Source organism: Octopus bimaculoides, chromosome 4, assembly GCF_001194135.2.
Source record: "Octopus bimaculoides isolate UCB-OBI-ISO-001 chromosome 4, ASM119413v2, whole genome shotgun sequence".
Taxonomy (NCBI): domain Eukaryota; kingdom Metazoa; phylum Mollusca; class Cephalopoda; order Octopoda; family Octopodidae; genus Octopus; species Octopus bimaculoides.
In genome coordinates, this window is record NC_068984.1 from 119,887,347 (window position 1) to 119,907,679 (window position 20,333).

The window sequence follows — 20,333 nt, forward strand, 5'->3', positions numbered from 1 at the left end:
AAAAAAAAAAAAAAGAAACAAACAAAAGAACAAGAAAAATCATATGCTTATAAGTTTACCTTACATTTCCACTAAGCATATTATTGTGTAGTTGTCTTATGTATGTATGTGTGTCTATGCATGCATATGTGTTTGCGTGTATTATATTTATTATATTTACAATATATGTTATATATATATATGCTACATATATATTATATATACATATATATTATATGTACATATTATATATATATCTTATATATCTTATCATCATCATTTAACATCTGTGTTCCATGCTGGTTTGGGTTGGAGAGTTTGACTGGAAACTGGTAAGCAGGGGAGCTGCACAAAGTTCCAATCTCATTTGGTATTGTTTCTATGGCTGGATGACCTTCCTAACACCAACCACCCCAAAAGTGTAGTGGGTACCTTTTACATGTCACTGGCACAGGTGCCAGTTACGTAATACCGGCATCAGCCATGACTACTGTCTCACTTGGCTTGATAGGTCTTCTCAAGCATGGTATATTGTCAAAGGTCTCGGTTACTTGTCACTGTCACTGAGGCCCAAGACTTGAATGGCACATTTTACGTGCCAGTTATGCAACACTGGCATTGGCCATGACTACAATTTCACTTGGTTTGATGGGTCTTCTCAAGTATGGCATATCGCCTAATGTTCAAATGGAACCTTTTAATTGCCACTGACATGGGTGCTAGTTCCATGACACTTGCATCGGCTACAACTATGGTTTCACTAGGTGCAGGCATTGCCATGTTGTAAGAAGCTTGCTTCCTAACACATGATTCCTGGTACATTCCCACTGCATAGCATCATGGGTAGGTGTCTTCTACTATAGCTTTGGGTCAACCAAAGCCTTGTGAGTAAATTTGGTAGATGGAAACTGAAAAAGACCTGTTATATACATTGGGTCATCCCATAAATAATGCGTTTTTGTTTTAGATACCTTTTATTTTTCAAAATGAAGATAAGTTCTTTTTTAATGAAGTTCTTTTTTAATGAGTTCTTTTTTAATGAAGATAAGTTCTTTTTTAATATAAAATATACTTTTCTTCATTTTTTACAATGTTCTTCCATCTATCTGGTCAGCTTGCAAAGCTCCTCTTGCAAAATTCACTTGTCTGTGATGAAAAATACTCCTCCAGTACTGTTCAGACATTGTCTACAGAATTCATATTTTTTTCTGTCCAAATGATTTTGAAGACTGCAGAATAAATGATAATCAGATGGGGCAATGTCTGGCGAATATGGTGAGTGGGGCATCATTTCCCATTCAAACTGCTCTAGCCTTTGGAATGTCATCTTCACTGTATGTAGCCGAGCATTATCCTGATGGAAGAACACTTTTTTATCTTAAAACCAAAGATGATCATTTTTCTTCTCTCACAGACTTAAGCCTCTCAATCTGCTTGCAGTAGATCTCATCTGTTATTGTCTGGTTTGGGTTTAAAGGTTCAAAGTGGACTAAACCTTTCATATCCCACGAAACAGACAACAACACCTTACGTGGGTGAAGACCTTCTTTAGCCTGGGGTGTCAGAGTTTCTCCTTTCCCTACCCACTGTCTTTGGCACTTGACATTTTTATAGAGAACCTATTTCTTGTCACCAGTCACTATTCGGTTCAAAAAAGGTTCATTTGTGAGACATGACAGCAAAGAAGAGCACACATTCACTCTATGCGTGCGATTAGACTCGGAAGGTTTGTGAGGAACCCATTGACCCAATTTGCTGACTTTTCAAATGGCATGCAGGTGTTGATGAATGACTGAATGACCAAAACTAAGCTTCTCTGCTAGTTCCTCAACAAGTACGAAGGGATTTTGTTCCACAAGGGTTTGAAAGACATCCTTGTGGAGCTCTACAGATGTTCCAGGATGAGGCTTGCCTTCTAGGCTGTAGTTTCCAACTCGGAATTTCTGGAACTACTGTTGACACTGGCTTATGCTTTTTGTCCGATCCCTATATACTGCATTAATATTCCTTACGCTTTCCATTGCATTGTTATCTTTATTGAACTCATAAAGCAAAATATGCTCCTTTGTCACTTCCATTATAGGTTTGAAAAATAATTGTTAAAATCGAACAGCACTCTTCAAAACTTGCACTAAGAATAAGCACAAGGTAAAATTACTACCTGCTTTTATAGCAAGTTGATGCAGGTAGTTTATCCTGTCCCCCTCTGACTTTTAGTTCATGCAATTGAAAAAACTGCATTATTAATGGGATGACACAATATATATATATATATATATTTGTATATATATATATATATATATATATATATATATATATATATATATATATATATATATATATATATATATGTATAACTTCATCTTGTTGAACCATTAATCCCTACACATTTTTTTTTCTCTCACTGATTTCTTTTTTTTCTTTCTCCATTTTTTCCTTCTCAACCCTTTCTGTCAATGTGTGTAGGTTTGAAACATCAAAGACTTTTCCATTCTTCCCGAGTATTAAACTTATACACCTGCTTGTTGTTCCCTGACCTGTCTTCATCATTTGTTTCCAGTAAATTTCTGTATACATGTGTGTATCTTTGTGTCTGTGTTTGTCAACCACTGCAATATATGTATTGAATGTTTATTGAAATGAAGCTGACAACATTTCAAAAGTTTATAGAAGAAACACACAGAAATAAGAAATGTGTTTAAACCTATAAATACCATGCAAACCATTACAACCAGAACCATGGCTGGTTACTGTTGCTTGGCTAAAAATAATTCTTATAGAATATAAGAATAACCTTAAGCTTCTTGAGATTGTTGGACAAATGAACAGGTCAATTCTTCTTTCTAATCATACGAAATATTTTAAGTTTGGATATCAAAACTACTGGATTGATATCAGAGATTAAGTCAGAAATCAGTCAGTTGAAATCTGTGTTCTTTTGTATGCCATCTCTTCAAATGGATTACTTGGTTTTGGATGTAGCTTGTTATGATGAAAGAACTTCTCTTGAGAGATGTGCTGGAATGGATTCTATTCTAATTTCCTTCTCTTGATAAGCATGAACATTTTTGAAAGGTTTTTAAAGTGGGGAATACAAAAACTATGTCTTGTTTCTTAACTTCTTCGCTTTCTTCTGTTTTGGAATAGAAATATGTATTTTATCTTTAATCTCTTAGTATATACATAACATTTCAGAAGTTCATGTCAAGGGTCAAAATTAACTGGATTCTTTTATCTTTGTAATATTGTAATATTCTTACTACTCAAACTATATATAGAATACATATTTCTCATTGTAGTCTTCCATTTGCAATGCAATTCTGTTTGTTCAGTCCCAGCTCATCCTTGATTGAGTAGACCAATGATACAAGTGTACCAACCAGTTGTGACCATCCCATATTTTTTCTAGATAGAGTATATCTAGGACTACTATATTATTCAATGTCTCCTTTCTCTTTTGAAGAGGTTAGAGTGTAGCTTAATTGAGATTTGGTTGCTGTTTCTAGCAGATCAGGTGGCAACATGAAGACTCCCTCATTAGCTTGTTTAATGTCTATCTTATTGCATGTAGTTCCATATATACTTCCTCTTTGCATTACTTCACACCACAAAGGTGACACTAACAGAATTGTTAGTGTGTTGGAAAAAATGCTTTGAGTTCAAATCCTACCAAGGTCAGTTTTGCCTTTCATCCTTTTGGGGTTGATAAAATAAAGTACAATGATGATGATGATGATATATATGCCAGCATGGAACATGGACATTAAATGATGATAATGATGATACATATACTCAGAGCTAAGACTCTTTTTTGCATATTGTTTTCTTTTGTTTCTGGTGTTGCTTGTTCACATGACCTCCTATGAGGAGGCTTCTTGCAAAAATGCAAAATATGCCTTAGAATTTGACAGCCATTACTTGCGTGTGCTACATTTGTGTGCTGATGTATTAGTTATTTAGCAGCAATAACTTTGCACATTTACAAAAGAAAACAAGTGAAAAGTAAAGATGACTTGACTAAGTAACTTATCATGTCTTAACTTTTGTTCCTCAGTTTATCTTATTTGTTTTTTTTTTTTTTTTTTTTTTTTTTTTTTTTTTTTTTTTTTACTTGTCTATCTTCTTACTGGGCAATAGTTTTGTGGAAAAGCCAATCGGTCTATGTTTGTCTTAGCAGTATTGTAGATCAGAACTAGACAGCTACCTGTACAACTTCTTTTCCATTCACTATCTATAAACTTCCTCCAACTGACGTTTATAATCGTTACATGTGGGAAAATCTTTGGAAAGGCTGTATTTCCAAGTGATTTTCTTTTCATTCATGCTGCTTAATCACATGAAGAAAGAAAATAAAAACAAAAAGAAAAGCTTAAAAAAACCCAGCAAGCAAAAACAAAGCAAAAACAAAACAAAAAAAAACTAGCTATTATCCTTGCTATCAGACATTTTTCTGCAAGCAGGCTTTAAAAAGAAGAAGGAATCGATAATGTTTTATTTACATTTCTTTTGTTCTTATCTAATTATTTTCCCTTTTATTTCAATGCAGATGCTAGAATACAGGTTACACAGCGTATGTGTTAATTCAACACTGTTTTTTTTGCAGGCCCCTTATTTACCTCTTTTTCTAAATATAAAGCAGTGACTATAGACCGAAATATGGTACAGGTCTCTCAAAACCATTAATTGCTGAACACGTTTTGGAAAAGAAATATTCTAAGTTCAACTTATCAATGCATTAAACCAGCAAAACCATCGAACTTCAATATGCATTGAAGCAATATTATTCATCTGATGATAAACTATCTTTGTTGCTGGAAAAGTCTCTGGAGTGTTTTCTGCTTAAAAAACACAGAGTTAAGTGTAATGAGCCAAAAAGCAATTTGAAAATTTCTCTTGTGTGCTTTGTGTGTAAAGAAATTAGCATAAAGAGTAGGCTAACATTACTGGTTGCAGTGAGTCAAAAAGTATTTTTAATCAAGTGAAATTAAATTCATAATGAGAAGAAAAGCCATTAGTATTAATGTCAATTCTTGTAAAAAGGAGGCAAGGGAGTGAACTTTGAAATTAAATAGATTAAAAATTAAATTGATTACACTGTGCAACATGATTTTTGTCCTTGGATAGCAACTGTTGTTTCCTATTTGCTTACCCCTAGAAAGTATGAAAAATGGTTAATATTTCCATCAAATTTTGTTTTTGTTACATTTATTCAAGCCCTAAAGAATCCCTCTCAAGACATGGTTATTATGCTCCCCCACTACTCCTGCTCATGATCAGAGATGCACATATTGTCAGCTACTAAGGGACATGCTTAAGTGGTTAAGGTCAAGCAAGTGACAAGCAAATCTGTAGTATTGAGCAAAATATTTGCTATAATGATGTTCCTGCTTCAGTAACTCAGTACTGAATCCATCTTAAATGTAATGGAAAATAAGTCAGTTTCAAAACATTGCTGAACAGGTCATAAAAGCAAAATTTGAAGGGAATAGTAATCATTTCCTTTGATTTCTAGGTAGAAGCAAATAAGAAATAACACTTACTGACCAAGGACAAAAAATTGAAAAATAAAAATAAAAATTTTGTTACACAGGGTTATGACTTCACTGAGGAGGTCTAACAAAACTGAAACATGTTTAGAGATTGTCACCCCAGCTACCAAATATCAGGATTGATTCATCTTTTCATATCACTATTGAATTGTTAAGCAGTTTATATTTTAGAGTTCTTTCCCTTTGACTCTCTTGGCAAAAATTATTGCTCAAGTTCATAAGAAAGTTGTAGACAAGTATTGCCATCATATCATAAAAGTGATGTTGGTTATTTCTATTCTTCATATTGAAAAATACGAGTATTGCCATCATATCATACATGTGATGTTGATACATGTGTATCATACATATACATGAGTGTTGCTATCATATCATAGAAGTGATGTTGATTATTTCTATTTTTCATATTGCAAAATATGTCTGGCCTTGAAGAAATTTTACCTTGCTTGGAAGCAGGTAAATATTGGCACCAGGAAGAGCATCCAGCTGTAGAAAATCTGCCTCAATAAACTCCATTTGACCCATGCAAGCATGGAAAAGGGAACATTAAATGATAATGATGATGATAGTTACTTGTGAAATCCTATTTGAACTGAAAACTCTTTCTAAAGTATGATTTGAAAAAAAAAAAATTTCTAAAATATTGCCAATGCGATCAAGTTTATGGCTTCTAGAAAATATTTCATATTTATTTGTAATATCAGTATCATAACTAGTCCTAAAGTCATTTTTAGAAAGATTGCTTTAAGGATTGCTTTAAAGATTGCTTTAAAGATTGCTTTAAAGATTGCTTTATGATTTTATGATATTTCTTGATAACATTTTCAAGCAGTCAAGCTTATTTTTCTCTCTCTTCCTTGCAGCTTTGAAGATAATTTTTAGTTAATCTAGAATTAAAACTGTGGCAGTTGATGTAGCTTGTGTCTTATACACAAGGGAGCACAATAATGAATTACTATAGTGATGGCTGTGATGTTAAGAAGTTTATTTTCCAACTGCATGGTTTCTGGTTCAGTCCTGCTGTGCAGCAGCTTGGAAAAGTGTCTTCCTATTGTTCCAAGCTGACTAAAGCTTTTTGTGTGTATCTAGTTGAAATTTAAAAGAAGTCTGTGTGTGTATGTGCATTTGTGCCTCCTTGTCTTGACACCATGTGATAGCTCTGTTAAATGTTACTGTCATTCAAGCAGTGTTCTTCATTTCAATCTTCTGTGTAAACATGTCCAGCCATGGGGGGAGATATTACCATGCCTGGAAACAGGTTGATGACAAAAAGGGGCATCCAGCCATAGAAAAATTTATCTCAGTGAATTTTGTTTGCTCTATGCATGCATGGAAAAATGGATGTAAAACAATGATGGTGGCGGTAGCGGTGATGGCGGCGGTGGCACCATCAGTGGCTGTTGTTCCTATAAACTTAGAAAATGGGTGCCTCACGAATTGTCCGAAAGCAACCGCAAATCCCAAGTTGACATCTGCTCTTCTCTCCATTCTTGCGAACTCATTTCACCCTTTTTGGATAGACTTTTGACTGGTGACGAAAAATGGATCTTCTATCGAAATGTTAAATGTTGTAAACAGTTGCTTGGTAAAAGTGAAAAAACTCAACCACAACCGAGAAGGGAACTTCATGGGAAAAAGTTTCTTCTCTCTATCTGGTGGGATTGTAAAGGAGTAATTCACTTTGAATTGTTACTACCTAATGCAACAATCAATGCTCATGTCTACTGTCAGCAATTAGAGCATTTGAACCAAGCTTTGAAGAAAAAAAGACCCGCTTTAATGAATCGAAAAGGAGTGATGTTTCATCAGGACAATGCGCAACCCCACACTGCAAAAGATCACATCACAAAAGATCAAAGAGCTTGGTTGGGAAAAAATTCCTCATCTATCTTATTTTCCCGACTTTGCTCCTTCAGACTACATTTGTTTCAAAGTTTACAGAATCATTTGGGGGACATAACTTTCGCAAGCCAGGAGGAGGTGGAAACTGACATTTCAGAGTTCTTCGCTTTGAAACCAAAAGAGTTTTACATTGATGGGATTAAAAAGCTTGTAAATAGATGGAAGGAAGTCATAGATAATCAGGGAAAGTACATTGATGATTAAATCTCAATTAAACATAACATTTCATCACTTGTTTTCTTTATTCAAAATTCAGACAGAACTTATGGGATGATCTGATACATGCACATTAATTTCATGAGCAGGTTGTTCTGTTGATCAGATCAGTTGGAACATTCATCATTGTAACCGATGGAATGCCATTGGTTGAACTTCTAGCTTGATACCATGTCTATTTATATACTTTTAGAATATATGTTGCTGTTATTTAAACCTAGCTCAACACTGACTAAGCAAACCCATGATCAATAGTATTCCATCCTCTTGTACTTTGTTTTCTTTTTCTCTTGGGCATTACGTATTTAGAGTAAGTGGAGGCGCAATGGCCCAGTGGTTAGGGTAGCGGACTCGTGGTCATAGAATCGCGGTTTTGATTCCCAGACCGGGCGTTGTGAGTGTTTATTGAGCAAAAATACCTAAAGCTCCACAAGGCTCCGGCAGGGGAGGGTGGCGAACCCTGCTGTACTCTTTCACCACAACTTTCTCTCACTCTTACTTCCTGTTTCTGTTGTGCCTGTAATTCAAAGGGTCAGCCTTGTCACACTGTGTCACGCTGAATATCCCCGAGAACTATGTTAAGGGTACACATGTCTGTGGAGTGCTCAACCGCTTGCACATTAATTTCACGAGCAGGCTGTTCCGTTGATCGGATCAACTGGAACCCTCAACGTTGTAAGTGACGGAGTGCCAACAAATATGTATTTAGAGCTAAATTATCCAAACATCCCTCTGTTTTCAAAACTGCAGGGTGTATTTTGAGGGAGATTTGGATGTTATTTCCTGCAAATTGATTAACCCTCGTAGATGTTTCCTTGTTGGCTCACATCACAATATATCTGAAGGAAAGTTGTTAGACGAGACAATAAACATCAGAATGAAAGACTATTTGCAATGTATCCTCTGTTGTTTGGGTAACAACATATGCAGGTACCGAGAAGCAGATTAGCGAACTGATTGGTACATTTATTTTTCTTCTTAAAAATGAAAGCTAAATATATATCCTTTTTGATTCTCCATGAGGGATTGTGCTGTGATCAAGATCAAAAAGAAATATTTACTCACAATAATACTGTGGATTTGTAAAGAATTCTGAAAAGACTTAAAAAATGTTACAATTTTTTTTTTTCCATTGTTTTGTTTTAGATTCATTGAGCCTGAGGAGATAAAGATTCATCAATCTTTTGATCTTAGTGTAATATTGTTCTGAAAATAGGTTGGAAAAACAGGAAAGTCATCACGGTCGTTAGCATAGTTAGTTGACTACAGGCAAACTTCAAGAAAGTACTTTATGAACAACAAGAAATGTTAAATAGCACAAGACTCAGAATTAAACTTTGATGTATGCTACATTTGAAGTTCAAGGAATCAAAGAATATGTTTGTTATGATGACTTTCTGTGATCTTCCTTTGAGAAAAGAATGACACCATTTCAGAACAGAACTAACAGTCAACAATACTTCCTTGGAAATGTCATATAAAATGTCATGGTCTCCAGCACTAAACGAACGTTATGGTATTTCTGAATATCAAGGGAAAGTGTGATGATTGTCAATATACATTTCGTGAAGTACATAAAAATTATAAATTCAGTCAGTTAGAAATATGGCTTGCAGGAAAGTTACGATTAAGGTCAGTTAAAAATAAAAATAACTTAACCCACTTAATTCCAATAATATTTCCAGTTATTATGGATATATTTAGAAATTTAGGAGAAAAGGAGATCAAATGGATATACTAAGCAATCTCTGGGGAAAAGGATCAAACAATCCAAGTAGTTAAGAAAACCATGTCAGGAGGACAGGAATGGGTAAAGTTGCCTCAGATTTCAAATTCCTGAGAAGTAACAAATCACATCATTGTTGTTGTCATCATCATCATCATCTTCATTCATCATCCACCATCATTTTTTCATGCTTGTTTGGGTTGAGGTAGATTTTTGACAGCAGGATGCCCTTCTTGTTACCAACCCTCACCTGATTCCAAGTAAAATAATATTTCATTATTTATATTATTTACATTTGATGGATATTTGTCTTCATCTTGTTTGTTGTTAGCACAACGTTTCGGCTGATAGACCCTCCACCCTTCATCAGGTGTCTTGGGGAAATTTCGAACCTGGGTTCTCATTCCTAAGGTATTTTTTGATTTTATTATTATTATTATTATTATTATTATTATTATTGCTATTATTATTCTGGTCACTGCCTGGAATCGAACTCGGAATCTTGAGGTTAGTAGCCCGTGCTCTGAACCACTACACTATATGCCCATGGGCATACCTGAATAATAATAATCATAATAATAATAATATCAAAAAATACCTTAGGGATGAGAACCCAGGTTCGAAATTTCCTCAAGACACCTGATGAAGGCTGGAGGGTATATCAACCGAAATGGTGTGTTAACAACAAACAAGATGAGGACAAGTATCTGTCAAATGTAAATAATGAACATAATTCCTCATCTCTTAAATATAGAACTGAAGCAATTGGACAAGCTTCCACAGGAGTTTGCAAATGAAGGACACTGTTTGTATGATCGTGACACTTGTTTACAATTATCTTGTGATATCAAGGCAAGATCATGCACCAACACACGCATACACACACTGAACTCCTTTCAGTTTCCATCTATCAAATCCTTTTGCAATACTTTGGTCAGCCTTGGACTATAGTAGAAAAAAAAATTTACCTGAGATGCTTTGCAATGAGACTGAACCTGAAACCGTATGGTTGTGAAGCAAGTTAAAATGATGGAATTCAGTAAAATCATTTTGAATGTTTCCTGACTACAAAAATAACAGGATACCAGTGACAAGGATTGAGCTCAAGTACTTTGACACAGTAGTTCAGTGCTTCAAAGCATACATCATATAAAGCTTATATATTGCGTGTAAGATTATAGTTTCCTTTTCTAAAACCTAAAAGTAAAAATAAAATGTTGAAAAGTGACGCAAATGAAGATTGTAATCTAAAAAGCTAACCTATTGATTTATCTCAATACTTTAACTCAAATACAAAGATATATTTAAGTCAGACACCGAGCTGCTAATGTGTTCTGTTTTATAGCCATGATGCTGTTGTTCGTCAAAAATAGAACATAGGTAACATAAAGAGATTCATATCAAATTAGTGACAACATTTTGTCGATCGCATAATTTTGTAATTCAGGCTCAGTCTTACATGACATTTCTTGAAATAAAATATGTGAGGTAAGTTAGCTGAAGTTGGAGTCTGGATTGAATGAAACAAGAGGAAAAAGCAAAAGAATTTGTTCTGTTGTATTGTATGACATTATCCAAGTTGTTCAAGGATGTCAAATCATGATAGAATATGTTACATTATATATGCATTGTTCAAAAGGGAAATGAGCTTTATGGATTTTTTCCTGCTCATTTAACTATTATGTAAGCTACTGCTAGTGCTTAGGGAGTTGAGTTTAGGGGGAAATATTAAAGGGTGTTCGAATTCATATTTGCTGGCAACAAGTTCAGAGATTTATGAATAAATTCTGATTTGATCAGCTTGTTCTTTCATCTCCCTGGGATTGTTAAAAGGGCAAGAGTAACTTGTGTATGGGTTTTCCTATTGATGTGAATTTTATGTAAACCATATCTCAAATCCTATTACATAATCTCTATAGTTAACAAACATCTTCTCCAAAAACAAATTAATATGGAAACATTTCCACAATATTAAATGAAAAATATTTTTATGTCCCTTTTTTCTATTTGAATTAGTTTGATGGATCTAGCTTCTCCAAAGATCATTCTGTGATGCACCTGGAGACCTCATCAATGATTTTTTTCCTGGGGAAGGGGACCATTGGGTATTTTTAGTCTTTCAACAATCAAACACCTTCGCCCAGGCGGCACTTGTTTACAATTATCATGTGATGTCAAGGCAAGATCATTCACCAACACACATATACACACACAATGAGCTTCTTTCAGTTTCCATTTTCATAATGTTTAAGTTAGCCTTGGGCTATATATAGTAGAAAAAACATTTGCCCCAGGTGCTTTGCAATGAGACTGAACTTGAAACCATGTGGTTGTGAAGCAAGTTAAAATGATGGAATTCAGAAAAATCATTTTGAATATTTCCTGACTACGAAAATAACACAATGCCAGTTACAGGGATTGAGCTCAAGTATTGTGACAAGGATTGCATTCAAGTACTGTGATCAAACTCTAGCTTGTGCCCATTTAACACTGGCCCTAGTAGTGCTGCCCCTCCCAAGGCTCACACTGTCTGATCCACAGCCACCTTGAAGCAATCTCATCTGCCTCCTTAGTCAAATTAACAACCTTTTTCCTTACTAGTCTCTGTGATACTCAGCATGTTGTAGGATCTGCAGAGGAACTGATCTCAAACCTTTGGCATGCCATCTCAATGGGATTGCACCTCATCTACCACCCATTACCATAGATTCACCAGCTCAGTATATTTCCTTCTCTTTCTTGAATTCACCTCCTCAATATACTTCTTCCTGAAAATAGAAATTCTATCATTAATAGCTTTTAGACTGTATGTTTCACACTTGGATAATTATGCTAATGCCTTTCACTGTTTTAAGCCACATTTAATGATTGGTGCAAGTAGAATAATCTGCCTTCTATAATGATAAACATGAAAATTTATCTGTCTGTCCCTCCATCTGGGATTCCTGTAATACAGTCTATATTTGCTCTTCATCTGCCCTTCATTTGGTTCTCAAACATCCAGCATTGGGATCAGGTCTGGATGAAGATTTGTTATATGCTGACAGTTGAAAATTCAAATTTTGAAAGAACTCAAATAAATTTGTAAAGTTACAAGTTTTTTTTATTTAAACTGAGTTTAAAGTAAAACCATATTGTTAGGGTACCAATAAATACTTTATTATTATTGCTTTCATTAGTTTTGGGCCACAGGCCCAATTAACCCTTTCAGGAGCTAACCTAAAAGTTTGCACAGAGTGTGGCTTTTAAGCTATCATCATCATCATCATCACCGTCATCGTCGTTTAACGTCCACTTTCCATGCTAGCATGGGTTGAATGATTTGACTGAGGACTGGCAAACCAGATAGCTACACGAGGCTCCAGTCTGATTTGGCAGAGTTTCTACTGCTGGATGCCCTTCCTAATGCCAACCACTCTGAGAGTGTAGTGGGTGCTTTTACGTGCCACCAGCATGAAGGCCAAAGCTAGTACTCTAATAATTTTATCTACAATAAGCACAAGGTTTGAAATTTTTTGAAGAGCAGGTTTAGTCAATTACATTGACCCCAGTGCTTAACTGATACTTATGTCATTGACCTCAAAAGGATGAAAGGCAAAATTGACCTCAGTAGAATTTGAACTCAGGTGGATGAAAAACTACTATGTATACTGTCTGGAATGATTCTCTCTGCAACATGTAATGAAGTATTTTGCTCAAGAATACAATGCACTGCCCCTGCCTTACACTAATAATAAAGTGGAATTCCAATCAATAAAGTCTGTGCCAGTTAATTGGTTACTCTTTTGGCAAGTCTTTAGTTTAGGTCTGTCCTAAACTGTCAATAAAACATGGCAATTCTCTTCTCAGCATATTATCCAGAGTAAAAAATGTCAATCAGTAACTAAGATTAAAATTTATTGTTGAAGGTGCATGGCTTAGTGGTTAGAGCATTCGGCTCATGATCGTAAGGTCATGAGTTCAATTCCTGGCGACGCATTGTGTCCTTGAGCAAGATACTTTATTTCATGTTGCTCCAGTCCACTCAACTGGCAAAAATGAGTAGTACCTATATTTCAAAGGGCCAGTCTTGTCACATTCTGTGTCACGCTGAATCTCCCTCGGAACTACGTTAAGGGTACACATATCTGTGGAGTGCTCAGCTACTTGCATGTTAATTTCACAAGCAAGCAGTGTCGTTAATTGGGATCCTTGTTGTCGTAACTGAGGCAGTGCTCCTATTGTTGATATATTTGGCTTCTTTGTGAGAGTGCATGGCTGAATGGTTAGAGTATTTGGCTCATGATCATAAGGTCATGAGTTCAATTCCCAGCAGTGTGTTGTCTCTTTGAACAAGACACTTTATTTCACAGTCCACTCAGCTGGTAAAACTGAGTTGTACCTATATTTCAAAGGATCAGCCTTGTCATATTCTGTGTCATGCTGAGTCTCCCTGAGAACTATGTTAAGGGTACATGTGTCAATTGAGTGCTCTGCCACTGCATGTTAATGTTACAGGCAAGCTGTTCTGTTGATCAGATCAATTGCAGTGCTTGATAGAGTACCAATGTGTATTTGGCTCCTTTCTTGCACCAGTATGGATTCTTAGAATCTTAAAGTTTTGGCTTGTTGAATAGTCCCAATAGTAATTTGATTAGGAATGTTATTGAAAAGATCCTGGTACACACTATTGATACATATGATTCATATGGTGCTCACTTGGGCTGTGTGGGAAGAAGTTAACTTCTCAACCACATGGTTCTGGGTTCAGTTTCACTGCATAGCACTTTGGTCAAGGTCTTCTACCATCCCGTGGGCCAACCAAAGCTCTGTAAGTGGATTTGGTAGACAGATACTGAAAGAAGTACACCACATATATGTGTGTGTGCCTTTGTGTTTGTGTTTATCTCTTGTCACTGCTTGATAACCAGTGTTAGTTTGCTTATGATCCCATAACCTAGCAGTTTGGTAAAAAGAGACTGACAAAATAGTACCAGGCTTAAAATAAAATGAGTATTGGGGTCAGTTCATTTGACTAAATAAATCCCTTCAAGATGGTGTCCCAGCATGGTTGTAGGCCAATGACTGAAACAAATAAAAGGTAATAGGCAAAAAAGTAAAAGATGTGTGTGTGTGTGTGTGTGTGAGTGTGTGTGTGTGTGAGTGTTTGTGTGTCCTTGTCTTAACATTGAGCTGTAGTTGTAAACAAGTGTCACTATCATGTGTGGTGCTGTTCATTTCCAGTCTTCTGCAAAAACATATAAACCCATGGAAATATGTTACCGTGCTTGGAAACATGTAAGGGTTGGTAACAGAAAGGACATCTGACTGTAGAAAATCTTCCTCAATCAATTCCATCTGATCCATGCAAGCATGGAAAAGTGGACGTATGGCAATACATATTCTAAAATTGGAACAATACAGAGAAGATTAGCATTAGCCTCTAAGCAAGGATGACATGAAAATTCAAGAAGCGTTCCATATTTTTTCATCCACGGTGGTGCTCCAGCATGATTTCAGCTGCATGGCTGAAACAAATAAAAGAATTAAAACAATGATGATGAAGATGATGATTGATGACGGTGATGATGACGACGACGATGTTGATGATAATATGCTTTAGTACTACATGTACATATGATCAGTGTCTTCTTATCTTATTCTTTTCATTTGTTTCATTAGAATCGACCCCAGTTCTTATTCCTTTTTTTTTAACCTGGCATTTATTCTGTTGGGCACTTTTGCTGAAGACCTAAGTTATGGAGATGTAGATACACCAACTCTGGTTGTCAAGCAGTGTTGGGGAACAAACACAGAAATAAAGATATGCACACACACACTTGCACATGCGAAGAGCTTCTTTCTGTTTCCTTCTGCCAGATCCACTCACAGTGTTTTAGTCAACCTGAAGGTAGAGCAGAAGACACTTGCCCAAGGTGCTACACAGTGTGGCTAAAACCAGAACTATGTGGTTGGGAAGCAAACTTCTTACCACACAGTCATTCCTGCACCTATAAGTACTTAAGAAAATGGTATGAACAAATACTTATTGAAGACAGGTATTATGCATATTGACTTTTATAGTCTTTAATTCAGAAAGAGCATGATTCAATTCCAGATATTCATGGACTCAACACACAATACTATTTCAACATAGACCAACTATTTCTTAATGCCCTTAAGGAATAAGAACTTTAAGTCAACATTAATCACAAAGACAAACAAGATTATATGTTTCTGTTCGTATTCAAGAATGAAACCAGGAATCTTTCTCTCCTTGTTGATTAATTTCTGATACTATCAAGAGACCAAAAATTTGAACTTTGTCAGTTCATCTTTGTCTGTTGATGTTTTTGCTTCCAATAATAAATCCATTAATCCCTTAAACTGTGTGTGTGTGTGTGTGTGTGTGTTTGGTGTAATGTGGTGGAAGGTGGAATGAAATGGCAGAAACTGCAAAATGTTTCTGGAAGTGACACTTATTCTAATTCATTTAACCCTTTTCTTCTTACCATGTTTCTGATGAAACACATAACCTTTGTTTCAATTAATAAAGAAGAATTCAGTGAAATCACTTTGTTATTATTAAGCTGGTGTTTGGAACACAAATTAACATGAAATTTTTGATGGAAGGTTTAAATTTAGATCATTTTAACCCTTTTGTTATCATATTTCTGTTGAAGCACATTGCATTTTTTTCAGTTCATCATCATTGTTTAACGTTTGCTTTCCATGCTAGCATGGGTTGGACGATTTGACTGGGGACAGGCGAACCAGATGGATATACCAGACTCCAATCTGATCTGGCAGAGTTCTACAGCTGGATGCCCTTCCTAATGCCAACCACTCCGAGAGTGTAGTGGATGCTTTTTATGTGCCACCAGCACGAGAGACAGTCCGGCGGTACTGGCAACGGCCACGCTCAAATGATGTTTTTTACGTGGCACCTGCACAAGAGTCAGTCCAATGTTTTGTTCACATGCAACCGGCACAAATGCCAGTAAGGCAAAGCTGGAAACGACCACGCTCAAATGATGCTTTTTACATGCCACCGGCACAGGAGTGATCCGCTTGGATGGTGATGTTAGCACTCCAATGGCACGGGTACCAGTCATCAAATTTGGTTCAGAATTAATTCTGGAAAATAATGAAAAATTTAGTAAAATAACTTGATCATTATTAAGATAGTGCTTGGAACACAAAATTAACATGAAATTTTGATGGAAGGTTTTTAATTGAGTTCATTTTAAAACAGGAAGTTTGTATAAAAAAAAACCCAAATGTCATCTCAGGCAGGGTGATGTGAAAAGGGCCAAAGGTCAAAAAGGTGTTAACTCTTTAGAATGCAGATCATTCTGGCAAATGTAATGTTTATTAATTCCCAATGTTTTGAATTAATCATGTACAAGGTGGGGCAAATGATCTGACACATTTTTAGGTTTAATAAAAGTGAAATAAAGAAAAGAATGAAAAAAGTCTTTATTTTCCAAACGTACATATAATGCCATTTTGTTTCACTTCGTTTTAAAAATTACATCAGTCAAATGTTTGCTGTTATTGTCCTCACACTGTTGAAGATGTTCATGAAAGTTGTCCATAACTCAGCAGGTCATTTCATGTGGAATGGCAACAATTTCTTAACGAATGGCATCTTTTAACATTTAAACCAGCCATATCAGGCTCATATATTCTACCTATTTTATGTTCAAACTGGTCAGATCCAGCTACTCTCACCTATCCTACAATGTCATTCTAAAAATTAACAATCACATCATAAAAATCTTGAAGCCATTAGATAATACTTGGTTAATTGAAAGCAATGTGAATAAATAAGGATAAAGTTGATTATTATTGATATTCATTATCTACAGGCTAAAAAAGTATGACTTATACACTTGGAGTGAACTGAGTCACATTAGGAGCTTTAACTAAAGCTTTAAACTTGCAGACAAGGCGCAGGAGTGGCTGTGTGGTAAGTAGCTTGCTTACCAACCACATGGTTCCGGGTTCAGTCCCACTGCATGGCACCTTCGGCAAGTGTCTTCTACTATAGCCTCGGGCCGACCAAAGACTAGTGAGTGGATTTGGTAGACGGAAACTGAAAGAAGCCTGTTGTATATATATATATATATATATATATATATATATATATATATATATATATATATATATATGTGTGTGTGTGTGTGTGTGTCTGTGTTTGTCCCCCCACCATCGCTTGACAACAGATGCTGGTGTGTTTACGTCCGCGTAACTTAGCGGTTCGGCAAAAAGAGACCGACAGAATAAGTAATAGGCTTACAAAGAATAAGTCCTGGGGTCGATTTGCTTGACTAAAGGCGGTGCTCCAGCATGGCCACAGTCAAATGACTGAAACAAGTAAAAGAGTAAAAGAATTAGGGAACTGATTGTCTCTTCAGTGTAGCATGTTGATTAACAACAGGGACATATAGACAGAGGTTATAAAAAAAAGGCAGGAGATGCTGATGCTGATGATGACGACAATGGTATTGTGCAGAAATTAAAATAATCTTAGAATGATGGATTCCTTTATGAGGATATGTTTACCGTGGCCACCACCATCATTGTCACCACCATCACTCACCACCACCAAAACCATCATCACTAGTGCCTTAATTAGGGAAATTAGATTTGCTTGTTTCTATTTATGGTAGATCAATAAGTTTCGATTCAAATATATCTTTATTTGATATATGATGATAAAGTTTCTTTGGGAGACTGATACTTTATACATACATATATGTATATATATGTATACAAATACATACATACATACATATATATGTATATATGTATTTGTGTATGTGATGTAGAGGAAGAGATGGGGTAGGGTGAGATGGATTGTTTTAATTTCTATTTTTAAGTGCATACGTTGTTCTTGAATATATCTGTCTTCCTTTATATTCATTTTACTGTTAGGAACATTCCATAGAAGTCATATTGTCTAAGGAAGACTCTACAGAGAGGGTCGACTTAATTCTTTGTGTGTGGGTGTTTCTTTGCATGCATGTACACATACATCGCCATTGTTGTCATCCTCATCATCATTGATTTTCATTTGCTTTTTCCCTACCAGCATGAACTGGATAAACGTGTTGAGGCAGTATTCTACAGCTGGACCCCCATTCTTCTATTAATTCTTTCTTGTTTCCTAGTAAGGTATATTCTGGTTTTTTTTTAGCAAAAATCCACACCTAAGCATTGGCATTATTTTACATGAAAGACTAGGGACATATATGCATGCACACATATACCTACCTACCTACCTACCTACCTGTCTTTATCTGTCTGTTTGTTTGTCTGTCTGTCTGTCCATCCATCTGTCAGTCTGTTTATCTATCGATCTGCCTTTCTGCCTGTTTGTCTATTTATCTGTCTGTTCATTTGTCCGTCCATCTATCTATCTATCTATCCAATCATCCATCCATCCATCCACTCATACATGATTATGATGGCCTCATCTTATCAGATGGTATCCGTCTCACATTCAGCCTGATTGTTCTGATTTACTTTCATCCCTGAATGTGCGTGGATATGACTCTTCATGCCACACATCCATTGCCATAGGACTTGATAAAATACAAAACAGGTCAAGAAATGAAATGATGAAATGATAGTGAGACATCTGTATGCTATTGGATTTAAGTGATGGAAGCTTGTACAGCGCTTTTGCCACTCTCACTGTCACCATAGTAGGTTCCAGTGACAAGCATTGCAAGATGACCGATACCGTTGTGACTGCAAGTTTTATGTCAGAGTATCTTTCTCCTGGAAGAGCTGTCTTCTTCATGACTTTGTTGAAAATAACAGGAGATTCTTCTACCCTCGGGAAATCAATTTAATCTATAGATGGAACTTTGACAGGTACTTTGATAGAACAGACCTGGTAGTAATGGTGATTAAGAGGTGACCCTATACCCTCAACAAACCCAGAACCCTTGAACTGAAGCCTCACCACTGAATGAAGTTTCATATCATACTCAGGACACACATACACGTGCACACGCACACTCACTCTCTCTCTCTCTCTCTCTCTCTCTCTCTCTCACACACACACAGATCTCCTGTACAGTTCTCATCCACTTTTTTCACCCAGAAGCCATCAGTTAGTCTGATGCTTATGGGACCATGTAACAGAAGCAAACCCAAAACCATGCAGTTGCAATGTTGACTTCTTATCCACAAAGCCATACTTGCACTTGTGTATCTTTTGATATAGTGGCACACTCAGTACGTAACAGATGGAGGGAAAGAGAACTGCACCAGTACTTAGCTGGTGGGGGGAGGGGCAAACACAGACACAAAGGTGCACGTGCATGCACACAATTTTGTTCCTTTTTCCATTTACCATTTTATATAATGCTGTTCAGTATAACAAATACAGATTACTTCATATACCTGTCCTCCACAGAAGAAGTGTTAAGGTTGCATCCTCTGGTGAAGAAGATTGGCCTGCAAGAATCCTGTGCTAGTGCCATGTAAAAGCGCTCGTGTTGGTGGCATATTAAAAACACCCAGCACTCACTGCAAAGGGGTTGCTTTTAGGAAAAGCCTCCAGCTGTAGAAAGCAAGCCAAATAAGACTGGGACCTGGTGCAGCCTCCCAGCTTGCCAGCTCTGGTCAAACTGTTCAACCCATGCCAGCATGGAAAACAGACATTAAAAGATGATGACATTAAAGGATATATATATATCATCATCATCATCATCGTTTAATGTCCGCTTTCCATGCTAGCATGGGTTGGACGATTTGACTGAGGACTGGTGAACCAGATGGCTACACCATGCTCCCATCTGATTTGGCTGAGTTTCTACAGCTAGATGCCCTTCCTAATGCCAACCACTCCGAGAGTGTAGTGGGTGCTTTTACGTGCCACCGGCACGAAGGCCAGTCAGGCGGTACTGGCAACGGCCACGCTCAAAATGTTGTATTTTACGTGCCACCTGCACAGAAGCCAGTCC

General features: G+C 36.4%; 1 protein-coding gene and 1 pseudogene across 1 annotated transcript in view; both read left to right on the forward strand.

The window, feature by feature from the left end:
* Nucleotides 1-20,333, forward strand: part of LOC106876925 (uncharacterized) — a 243,266-nt gene that overhangs the window by 157,025 nt on the left and 65,908 nt on the right. The window lies entirely within an intron of this gene.
* LOC128247712 (U6 spliceosomal RNA) lies at nucleotides 14,739-14,839 on the forward strand (annotated as a pseudogene).